The following is an 11197-nucleotide window of genomic DNA, read 5'->3' on the forward strand; positions in this document are numbered from 1 at the left end:
ACAATTGTTGTAAAGTAAAGCAATTTATTTATATAAATTTCACAGTCAATGCCACTGTGATGCAATGACAAAAAAATAAAAATACCAAAAAAAACAAACCATGGCAGGAATGTACCAAAATAAATTATAATACAAAACAAATATAATTGCACACAGATGGACTCCAGCACCTCCTATGTGCCACTGCACATGCAGCCAGTGGGAAATGAGGAGGCTGCTGGCCCTTCTACAGCAGGCCAACCTGCACCTGACCATTCTACAGCAGGGCAACCTACACCTGGCCCTTCTGCAGCAGGCCAACCTGCAGCTGGCTCATATGCACCATCAGCAGAATCATTTGGAACACAACCGGGGACTTAGCAACATCACATCAAGTGCAGCTGACAGTAATGGCAGGCAAAAGAGGGCAACAGGGGAACCAAAAAGGACATTGGAAGCAAGGGCTCATCTGGTTACCCTCAGCACGTGATTGGACACAAGAAGCTGACACACACAGTACAATGGAAGATTTGGGATGAGATAACGGTGGAGATTAATGCAGCCACAAGTTCATTTTCGACCACGTTTGGCCTTGGTAGGCTCCTTGGCCTGTGCAGCAGCTCTTCGGGCACGGCCAGATGCTGGGGCAGGTGGAGCAGATGCTGGTGAGGGGTTGGCTGGTCTACCCCTCCTGCCAGCAGGGAGTGTTGCTGGTGGTAATGCACCAGAAACGGATGACATTAGGACCCTGTTGCTGTTAACCAGCTCCACCATAAGCTCATTATGGTGGAGGAGGAGATCATTTTGGCGGGTGGCTTGCTCGGCCAGCACCTGAGCACTTGCAGCCATGGCCTGATGCGCCTCAGCCATGGCCTGCAGGCTCCCAGCGATGGCCTGCTGGGTGCTGACCAAGCTCGCCATGATCTCCTCGGTCCTATGCATCCGTTCTGATGCCAACTCTCCCTGCTGGTTTATGTCCCCAAGCATCTGGGCCAACCTGGCCAAATCGGCTTGGGCCGATGGCTGCTGCTGCACAGGCCTACCACTGGGGCCAGGTGGCACGGACTCCTCCACCTCCTGACCAGAGTCGTCACCAAGCAGTGGGGTGTCTGTGGAAAATGATAAACACAATTAGGACACATTCTAAGATAATTACTTGCACAAGCTTATGGCATGACCAATATTTACCTTCCAGAAAAGACGCAAACACTTCAGCTGGGGCCTCGCTATCCATCGTGCTCACCCCCCTGACCTCCTCAACTGATATACAGCTCTCGGCCATCAACTCCAGGGGGGTGAGCTCTAGCCCTGATGGCATGGGCCCGGCCCCAGATGTCTGGCTGTGTTCCCACCGCTTGGTCATCTTCCTCTTCAGGTTGGTTTTGAAGTCCTGCCACCTGCAATGTAAGTTGACATATTAATACATGTCACTCCAGATGTTTGCTGTTGCAGCCATTGCTCTGTGCTACATATTACGACATGTGCTTAATGTCCAAAAGATAACATTACATGAAACTATGATATCAACCGTTACAATACACATTCACAATCACCATACTCTAACTCTCAACTAAATAACATGGCAATAATGTCTGTGTATCGTAACAACCTCACGGGCCATTTGCAAAATCCATCTAAGCATGAATTCAATCATTACTTGTCTATTACTGGGCACATGTATCACAAAACAACTTGCCTCTTCTTCACATGGTCCGTCTCACGAACTTGTGGCGCTACTTCATTAATCTCTGCCGTTATCTGTTCCCAAATCTTCCATCTGCGTGTGTGTGTCAGCTTCTCCGATGGACACTCAATCCAATCACGTGCTCGGGGAACCAGGATGGCAAGCTCCTGTGCTTCATATGCCTTATTTCTTGTAGTTGGTTCCTCTGTTGCCCTCGCTCTCCCCTTGCCACGTCCATGGCCACGCCCCCTGGCACGTGTCGCTGCACTTGAAGTGCTGGCCATGGTACTATCTTGTGAAGTCCCCGGTTGTGTTCCAAAAGATTCTGCTGATGGTGCATATGAGCCAGCTGCAGGTTGCCCTGCTGCAGAAGGGCCAGGTGTAGGTTGCCCTGCTGTAGAATGGTCAGGTGCAGGTTGCCCTGCTGTAGAAGGGCCAGCAGCCTCCTCATTACCCACTGGCTGCATGTGCAGTGGCACATAGGTGGTGCTGGAGTCCATCTGGTCAAATAGTTGCTGCAGCTCTGGGTCCACCTCTGGTTGTGATCCAGACATGTTAGCAACAACATTGTCACCTTCTAATACACCTTTATATACTGTTTGTGTATCCTGTTTGGCGGACATCAGCGGCAGCTGCGTTCCGTGCACGAGCGTACGTCGCTGTTTTTTCGCGCCGCATACGGTGGCGGAAATTCCATTGTGTAAAACCTGGCGAAACTTCGACATGAAATACTGGTCACCAATTCTAACATTGCATAGAATCTTCTGCTACACCTGTGACTATCGCACAATACACATGCTATTTGCTAGCATGACATGACATTTGGTTCATGACTACTGTGGTATTGTGGCGTTTGATTGCAAGCTAAAAGTAGCCCAATCCCTTAGAAAATCCAGCCCACAAGTCATGCAATACTCATCACTACTGTTATAGACCACACATGTGACAGGCCTATAAATAGTGAATTGCTGCTAGAATCATTTGTCTCCAGATCTGGACTTGTCAGGGTCTAAGGTAAGCTCTTCCATGGTCCTTGTAGATATGTTATCCATTAACAATGTAAGTGTATGAATGTATGCACCATTGCCTCACTGACTACAGATTGTTGGGCCAGCAAAGTCTTTGTAGCATTATTGCAACATGTCACATGTTCACTATTTCACTCACAGGTCTGAAACCTGTGTGTGTTCATCTATTGCAGGACAACATGTCCCAGCAATAGCTGGAATGTCTCATAGTACATGATGTCGGCAACAAATGCAGACACCTTTGATACTCAAGTAGTGTTTAGTAGTTCGATGTTGTAAGCATCTGTGTGTTTAGGACGGTGTGTATTGAGTTCATATTATTGTTACATCATTATAGAGTCAAATGGATCTTCGGGATTTTACGGGGCGGCCATCTATTGTACGTATTGAAGCCTACAAATCTATTTGTAGTGGGATATGGCCATTATGTGCATAGGTGCATCAGTATTTATGTTCATTTCTTTATAGGTTGCTGAAGCAATGCTGCGGGACATGGAAAGGAGGCTAAGGGCACTTGCGGCTCTCCCCACTCGTCGCCCAAGGAGGCCAGGACGTGCTAGAATCTATCGCACACGGGTGACTCTGTTTGCTATGCCCGATGATGAGGTACTTACTAGGTACCGGTTACCGCCACATGTAATTCTGGATCTGCTCTCGTTAATTGAGAGTGATCTGGAACCTCTACACGGGATCACGACAGCAATTCCGCCTCACACACAGCTGCTGGCGGTGTTGCATTTCTGCGCCTCAGGATCATTCCAACAAGTAGTGGCAGTACTTGCTGGAATATCTCAGCCGGCCTTCTGCCGAATCCTGAGGCGTGTGACGTCGGCCATGTTCAGGCGCAAGGGGCACTTCATGGCCATGACATTTGCCACCGAGACCCTGCGCAGAAGCCAGCAGGCCTTCCATCAAATTGCTGGCTTCCCTAATGTGATAGGGGCTGTGGATGGCACCCATGTACCATTTGTGCCTCCATCTCGAAGTGAGAAGATATATAGGAACCGCAAATTGTTCCACTCACTGAACGTGATGGTGGTATGTGGCCCATCCATGGAGATTCTCGCCTTCAACTCGAAGTTTCCCGGAAGTGCCCATGACTCTCATGTCATCCGACAAACCGGGATATGGCAAAGACTACAAGAGCTGGAAGGCCGTGATGCGTGGGTTCTGGGTGACTCCGGTTACCCATGTACGCCCTGGCTACTTACGCCGTACAGCTACCCAGCACCGGGCCCACAGGAGGCATTCAATGTGGCGCATGTTGCCACCAGGCAAGTGGTGGAGCGCTCAATTGGCCTTTTAAAGGGTCGATTTAGAGTGCTCCACCGCACTGGTGGTGACTTACAGTATGCGCCTCAAATGGTGTCGAGGATCGTGGGCCTGTGTATATTTTTCCACAACATTGCTGTGCGGCGTGAGATACCCTTTGATGAGTGGGAGGTACCATCTGAGCCGCAAGATCCGCCCATGCGCCCATCCCGCGCCCCTGAATGCCGGAGGGGATACCAGCTGCGGGACTCTGTGGCGCAAAGATACTTCAGGTACATTTTATCTAGTTGACCAGAACACACCAATTGTTGTAAAAATCACCCCTTCAAATAAGTACAGTGTGGTAGTTGTCAGTGTTACAAAACGACAATTAGCCAGCCTGCCCTCCTAATGGCAAAGAAATAGTAGATATTTATCATATGTGCTTAGTTTTGGGGGAAGTACAATATAGGTGCTCATTATTATACCTTGTACAAGGGATCTTATGTGTTTGTTATATCTTCATTATTGTAGTTGATACTATCCCTGATGACTGGTGAGTACATTGATTTATTCTCTAATGTGTTGGGGATTTTTTCCTGTGTTGATGGATGATTTGTTTGCAGATATATATATATATATATATATGATATTTGAATTTATTAACATGTTTAAACATTTCGAGGAGCAGGCAGGCAGGCAGGCAGGCACCCAGGCAGGCAGGCAGGCAGGCAGGCACCCAGGCAGGCAGGCAGGCAGGCAGGCAGCCAGCCAGCCAGGCAGCCAGGCAGGCAGCGCTGGTGTATAATGCTGGACTCAGGATACCTGCAAGTATGTGTATGTGTCTTTTAAACATAAATGTACGCATACACATAGATGCATAGAGTAAGTAATGCTAAGTACAGCTATGCGTTGCTAAGCTATAGCACGCGTTGCTTGGCGGAGCGAGGCGTCATTGGATTTGCTAAGTGCATACACACTGTGTTTTATATATATCAGATTTGTTCATTAACATACATCAGCACTACTGTTTTGAAGGCATGCGAATTTGTCACCATTTGTGTTGGCGCAGAGACGCTGTTCATGTAAAGATGAACAATAAACTTATTAACACAAATAACTGTGATAAACCAATGCCACCACCTGATTGGTTGATTGATGCCATTGTTAACATGGCGGAGACACGAAGGGCAGACCCGTTTTCTCCTGCGGAGCTGAGGGTTCTGGTCTCCGTCATGGAGACAAGGCTGGGCCGTGCGGGGCCCTTTATCAGCAATAGACATAAGCGCCGGGCCTATGCTGCGGCAGGCCGCAGGATTTACGCCCGCACTCGGGTGCGGAGGACCATCGGGCAGCTCGAGAGGCGGTGGTCGGACCTCCGCAGGCGCCAGCCCCAGCTGTTACAGCAAATTAGGGGCGAAATAGCTGAGTGTGAGTATTTTAGCTATGAAATTTCGCACTTACAACATAGCATATAGAAACAATAAAATGTGTCTCATGATAAGTGGGTGTCCATGGGTTTAAAAGTCCATAGACTGTTATGTGTGCTTCTTCCTGGTTAACATGCAGTCATGTGGCTTTTATATGTAATGACATAGCATTGATGATTCTGATGCATACAATGTGCCAGATCTAATATGTGTTACACATTGATAAATGCCAGGGTTGTAATGTTTGAACAAATTACTAACAATCACATAATAATTTAAATGTCACATTTTGGAGTCCATTAACAGTAAGGAGCTACTTTCCAGCATTGTTTGCCATCATTATCACCCTTCCATGTATGTCTTGTTATGGATTAATACATGTGCCCCAATGACCCGACATTGACCATGATTTTTTTTTCTAACACACAGCACGAGCCCGAGCCCGACAGGCACGTGAAGAGGCCGAGGCAGCCCTGGCCGAGGAGGAGGGCCAAGAGCCTGAGGAGGAGGTGGCGGCAAGGGTGGAGGAGGAGCAAGTGGAGGAGGAGGAGGAAATGGTGGAGGAGCAAGTGGAGGAGATGGTGGAGGAGGTGGAGGAGATGGTGGAGGAGGTGGTGGAGGAGGAGGAGGTGCCTGAGGAGGTGGTGGTGGAGGAGGTGGAAGAGGAGTTGGTGGCAGAGGAGGAGGTGTTGGTGGCGGAGGAGGAGGTGGAGGAGGTGGTGGTGGTGGAGGAGGTGGTTGTGGCGGAGGAGGTGGACGAGGTGGTGGTGGTGGAGGAGGTGGTTGTGGCGGAGGAGGTGGACGAGGTGATGGTGGCGGAGGAGCTGGCGGAGGAGGGGGCTGAGGAGGCCACGGTTGCCCCAGAGGTGTCCGAATCCGAGGGGGAGGAGGCGTGTCAGGCCCCGGAGTCCCATCAGATCGGTATGTTTACATAATGCATCATTCATGAAGTAGTTGTACTGGTATTTGTTATGTAGCACTGGTGATTAAAACTTTTGGTACAATCCTATTAATACAGACCCCAAAGTGGGTAGCTACAGATACAGGTACGGGTTAGATGGGGTGTCCAAGGCATCCCTTTCATCCAGGACACCTCTGAATTACACAGGTTTGTGGAATGGCTTGGAGCTCCATTTTGACTGCCACATAACCGTTGTAGTTAAACAGGATCCTGGAGTAAAGGGATGAGTGGATCATTTGTGGATTAAATTCACCTGCTGCAAGCGTTGATTATGACCCATCAAATAGTGGAATCTATATTGTTGGTGAATGTTATTTATAAACTATAGGATGTATGCTATAAATGGAGTATGGCCCGGCCTACCTTGGAATGGAGTCACAAGTTGCCAGTGTCCCAGGAGCCTCCTCTACTTAAACACCCCCTGTAGTTCAGATTGTTTTTTTGCCCTCACAGAATTGTAGGTTGGTTTAGAGTGAATTATGATTTTGAGGATGTGTACTGTGCATTCCTGACATTTGCATAACTCCCATGCCACGAACCATCACTGAACTTAGACTGAGGAGATTGTGACAAGTTCTTATTGACGGAGGCCATGACATGCTTGTCATTGGTTAGTCATGGGTGGGTTGTGACTGAGAAGAAACACTATGACTGTTATGTCTTCTGCAGAGTAAAGGGTAGAGGGAAAAAAACACAGTATGTAGTAAATAAGTTTGTATGTATGTAGATATGTATGTGTCATATCTATTTATCTATGTGTGTCTCTATCTCTCTACATAGATATATATATATATATACACATGTCACCTAGCATTTGTGCAATTTATGTCGCAGTATGTGAAATGTATGCATGAATATCAAGACTAATTTTTGCCCCTTTGACATGCCCACAGATGACACCACACCGGCAGATGAGGGGGTTCGTGGGGCCCTCCTGCGGGCGGAGCACCATTTGCGGCTATTACTAGCCGATCTGCAGGACCTGCGAGATCTACTTATCTAATTTATTATTTTATATTTTTTTATTTAAATGTTAATTTTGGATTCTAATAAATGGTTTATGCAAGTTCACAGTTGTTGGTTTTATTTGCACATTAAACAGTATATGTGTAGATTGTTTATAATCTTTTACACAGGGTCTAATACAAACCATTGCACTTAAATTGCTGTAAGGGTTAATGTGTGCAATGCATGTGTTAGGCATGCTTGTAAGGATATATTGGCATCTAATTGATTCCAATTCCAAATAAGCAGTTTTTTATGAGGATAGGTAATTGAATAAGTGGGTCATGTGATGTATTGCAGAAGATACATAATAGTGGGTTGTTTGGCGTAAATACTCCGCTTACGGGCGGTAGCACCGCTTGGCTCCCGGTCGGATGCGGTATTTCCGAGCATACTCTGTAATACTCTGTAATACCGTGCAGAATCGGAGTGTTTCTCCCGCACACGCATGGTTTGTATGTCGTCCGTAAACACGCCCTGTTCTTAAAGAGTGAGTCCGTCCGAATGCGGAGGACACGTGGGCGTTTCTACGGACGATGGCCGCACGCGGCAGAACACCGTGGCGTGCGGACCGCTCCGTAAGAATGCGGGAATATCCGCACCGATCAGAATAAGGGCCTTAATCCTTCGTCACTGAGCCCTCTGGCTGGTTTTTGACGAAAACATACCAACACAGCAGAACATGAATTTTTACATTGGAATGCTTAGTTGTTTGTGTAAATATGACAACATTTACCAGCTTGTGGTGGTGATGCAGGTCTATCTATGTCGGCAATGTGTAGGCCGGGAAGGACCTCTGGCGGGATCACTCGCTTCAGTTTCTCCTCGTAGGCTGTGTATGTTATGGCGACACTGGTTCCTCCACCTGTGCGAGTGGCCTGCTTCTTCTCTGTAGCCATTTTGGTCTTGAGGAGTCATTTAATGTCATTAAAGTGCTTCTTAATGTTCCTGACTTTGCGCTTGTGCTTGCTAATTGCATTAACTACAGCAAGAATGTCCTCCCGCATTTGGCCCTTATGCACCATATTAGTGCACTGATTGTATTTCTCTAGACGGTGACTAAAAAGTGGGACAATGGTTCTGACAAGGGTATCCAATGGGAGTGCGTCCTGTGGTATAGTCACCCTCACCCTCCACATAATCTTTACCCTCCTCCTCTGTGGCCTCCTCCTCTGTGGCTTCCTCCTCCTCATGAGATTTGTACACAATCATTAGGGAAATGCCCAGTGCCCCCAATTTATTGCTGACGTATTAGCCCCCATTACCATCATGGACGCTCAACCTGTCATTTAAAGTTGAGCGTTCAACCCGCATAACATCCTCATTTATCATTCCTACCAGCGCAAACCGTAAAAGAAAATGCAGGTGAAAAGTACGGTCGTTCCTATATTCTATAATCATTTTGCAAACTCTAATGCTTCTGGTGAACTGAATTTTTAATTGTATTCACACCAAAGCCCGAGAGCAGATGTCGTTCTGAAAATATGTGATGGGTTCCTTGAATTTGCCCTGAATTACCATGAGGTGGACCATGATAGAAAAGCTTCATTGAATTTAATTCTAGTTTTAAGCAGACATTGGAAATAGAGATGTTATCTCTGCCAGGCTCAAGCCGAGGCAGCCTTCATGACAGTTCATTGAGTTCGAAGATTCACGTTGCCTCACCCTGGGATAAAAGTTCACCCTGACATAAAATACAATGTGTTTAAACAGGAGGCTTTTGGAGAAAGTAGAAGATGGTATTAATAAAATATAATGAGAGTTATCATAGGTTTCCAAGATGCTTTGTAAGTATACCAGTGGGACATGACACAAGCTATATACGATCTCATTAGAACCCCAATTCCACACTAAATTGGCCTGAGATGCTTAGATCTGTGGACTTCCAGCATGAAATAAAGATTAAAGCGACACTAATGTCTAGATAGTAAAATGGGTCATAGAAATTTAAAGAGCCAGCGCAGGGATGGAGATTAATACAAAGCCTATTAGTTAAAAAATCTGACCATTAAACTCATTGTTACTGTTTCAGATAATTCAGCAAAAGGGGTTATAAAAACACTGAGTGGAAAATACCTTAGATTAAGACAGTGTTAGAGACCTTTTATACTGTAGATAGGTTTCTAAAATAATCTCGCAAAGGTAAGAATAAAATAATTTCTTAATCTACGGGGCTCCTGTTGAACGAAGGGTTAAATATCTCATTTTATATTCGATGGTGACTTTGAAGTTATAGCCCCTTTTGCATTTTAATTTGCTTTATCCTCAGAGCAGATTTTTAAGTCGGTCGTAAGAAGCAAACATTAGTTTCAGGTAGACTGGTTCGTTCCGCTATTTTATAGAGTCGTTGCAAGTTTGAGAACAACAAGTCATTTAAATAAGCATTAAAAAGTGATGGTGTTAGCAGATTTGATGCGGATTATGTCCCACCTGGCCGTAAAAGCATTCTCAATGCAAAACCAGAACCTCATAATGCGCAACTGTTAAGCATGTTCACCTGAAGTATCACATTGGGGGATTGCTCAGGGTTGATATGAATTTTAGATTTTCCGCTAAGATCATTTCATAGCACAATATTACATTTATATTATTGCAAAATATAATTTTCTGCCATACTGCAGACTTATAGATATACTTGCAAATAGAAATTAAGTTTGAATTCTGGTACTTTTAAGGTCAGGATTAGTAACCCACTAAATTGTGTATGCAGTGGTTGGCATGTGAGCTCCTCATCCATTTTAGATTCTATACCAGGGCTGGGCAACACCGGCCCTCCAGATGTTGATGAACTACACATCCCAGCATGCCTTGCATCAGTTTCAGCATGGCCACATAGCAAAACTAATGCAAAGCATCCTGGGATGTGTTCATCAACATCTGGAGGGCTGGTGTTGCCCAGCCCTGTTCTATAAGATATGTCTTATCCCCATGTATTGCTTATTTGACGAATGTGCCACCCCCAACATGGCTGCCACGGCAGGATGAACAATACATGATTTTAAAGAATTTGCAAGTATTATTATCTCTCCCATTATGTGCAATCAGTACCATGTATTCAGGGCTGGATTAGGAGGGGGGGGGGGGTTAGTACCACTAGGCCACCCTCTATCTAGGGCCCCCTGTGGTCAGCATTTATTTAAAAAAAAAAATATTTTTTAAAGCTAAAGGTTTTATGCATGGGTGTGGGGTAGTGCCGCAGCTTCACCTATCTGCTAATGATTAATGGTGCTGAGCATCGGGAGCCAAGTCACACTGACTGCACAAGTGTGTAGTGCATTACAGGGAGTTGACACATGAGACTCTGCACAAGAGGTCAGTGGCTGAGAAGCTTGTGCTGAGCTCTGATTGATGGAGCTCATCACATTCTTATCAGGCCCATGGAAGACAGAAGCAGCGGCCTCGTCATGGGAGGGTTTTTAATCAGAGGCAGCACTGAGCCTGTGAGGTCTCCTACAGAGTAAAGTACAGAGGGACAAACACAAGCTTATGTGTGTGACAAATTTCAAAGCAATAAAAGTAAAGTCCAAAATGTGTAGACATTTATACATACATTAGAGATGGGCCCCGCGAAGGCTTAATCCTCCCCTACATGTATTACCTCATACTCCCTCTGTGAGGGAACAGTAAAGCCGCACTACAGGGGCATCATTCCAAAATACAGGGCAGTTTGGGGGCATGGAGATGAAATTTCATTGTGCGACTCTGCATGTGCAAACCTTCGGCTACTATGGACTGCACCGAATGCAGCTCATAGAAGCTGCATTGGGCTGCACAATTATGCAGGGGGTGTCTTTCTACAGAAAGCAAGCTCTCTGCTTATTGCAGCCCCAACTGGCAGTGATTTTGAAAAATACCCCTG

The 11197-nt window shown here is 46.1% G+C and overlaps 1 long non-coding RNA gene across 1 annotated transcript; it reads left to right on the top strand.

The window, feature by feature from the left end:
• The first annotated feature begins 6172 nt into the window (after positions 1 to 6172).
• LOC146046167 (uncharacterized) lies at positions 6173 to 7404 on the top strand. Its single transcript, XR_014465769.1, has 2 exons — positions 6173 to 6293; positions 7227 to 7404. It is a non-coding gene; the product is annotated as an uncharacterized LOC146046167 (long non-coding RNA).
• Positions 7405 to 11197: the final 3793 nt, after the last annotated feature.

Source organism: Crinia signifera, chromosome 11, assembly GCF_055691185.1.
Source record: "Crinia signifera chromosome 11, ASM5569118v1, whole genome shotgun sequence".
Classification (NCBI taxonomy): domain Eukaryota; kingdom Metazoa; phylum Chordata; class Amphibia; order Anura; family Myobatrachidae; genus Crinia; species Crinia signifera.